Below are 958 nucleotides of genomic sequence, written 5' to 3' on the forward strand. Positions count from 1 at the left end.
TCTTTATAATCACCCAGTTATGTTGTGACGTTTGATAGCACACAAGTTGTTCCTCCGTTATTCGCGAGTGGCACAATCTCATAGTCATAGGAACATGTATAAGTCATGAAGAAAGCAATAGCAGAAAAACTAAACAATCATTATGCTAAGCTAACAGCTGGGTCTTGTCCATCATATCATTCTCTAATGATGTGATCACGTTCATCAAATGACAACACACGTCTATGGCTAGGAAACTTAACCATCTTTGATTAACGAGCTAGTCTAGTAGAGGCATACTAGGGACACTCTGTTTGTCTATGTATTCACACATGTACTAAGATTCCGGTTAATACAATTCTAGCATGAATAATAAACATTTATCATGATATAAGGAAATATAAATAACAACTTTATTATTGCCTCTAGGGCATATTTCCTTCACTAATCCGTTGGAAGGACCCCTTGCTTGAAGTTTAGGTTGTTGCGGTTGGCTCACTTGGAGTTTGCTCTTCCCAGTGGTTTGTTGTTGTTCTTCATCCATTACTGTATTATCTAGATCAGTGAGCTATGGTCCTCCATTTTGTTGTTCCCATCCTTGTGTTTTGCGTCTGGCTTGTCGTCCTTAAGTTGATAGATAGGTGCTTTGGTAAGGAAATATGCCCTAGAGGAAATAATAAAGTTGTTATTTATATTTCCTTATATCATGATAAATGTTTATTATTCATGATAGAATTGTATTAACCGGAAACATAGTACATGTGTGAATACATAGACAAAATAGAGTGTCCCTAGTATGCCTCTACTTGACTAGCTCGTTAATCAAAGATGGTTAAGTTTCCTAGCCATAGACATATGTTGTCATTTGATGAACAGGATCACATCATTAGAGAATGATGTGATGGACAAGACCCACCCGTTAGCTTAGCACTATGATCGTTTAGTTTATTACTATTGCTTTCTTCATGACTTATACATG

Source organism: Triticum aestivum, chromosome 6A (genome assembly GCF_018294505.1).
Source record: "Triticum aestivum cultivar Chinese Spring chromosome 6A, IWGSC CS RefSeq v2.1, whole genome shotgun sequence".
NCBI classification, from domain to species: domain Eukaryota; kingdom Viridiplantae; phylum Streptophyta; class Magnoliopsida; order Poales; family Poaceae; genus Triticum; species Triticum aestivum.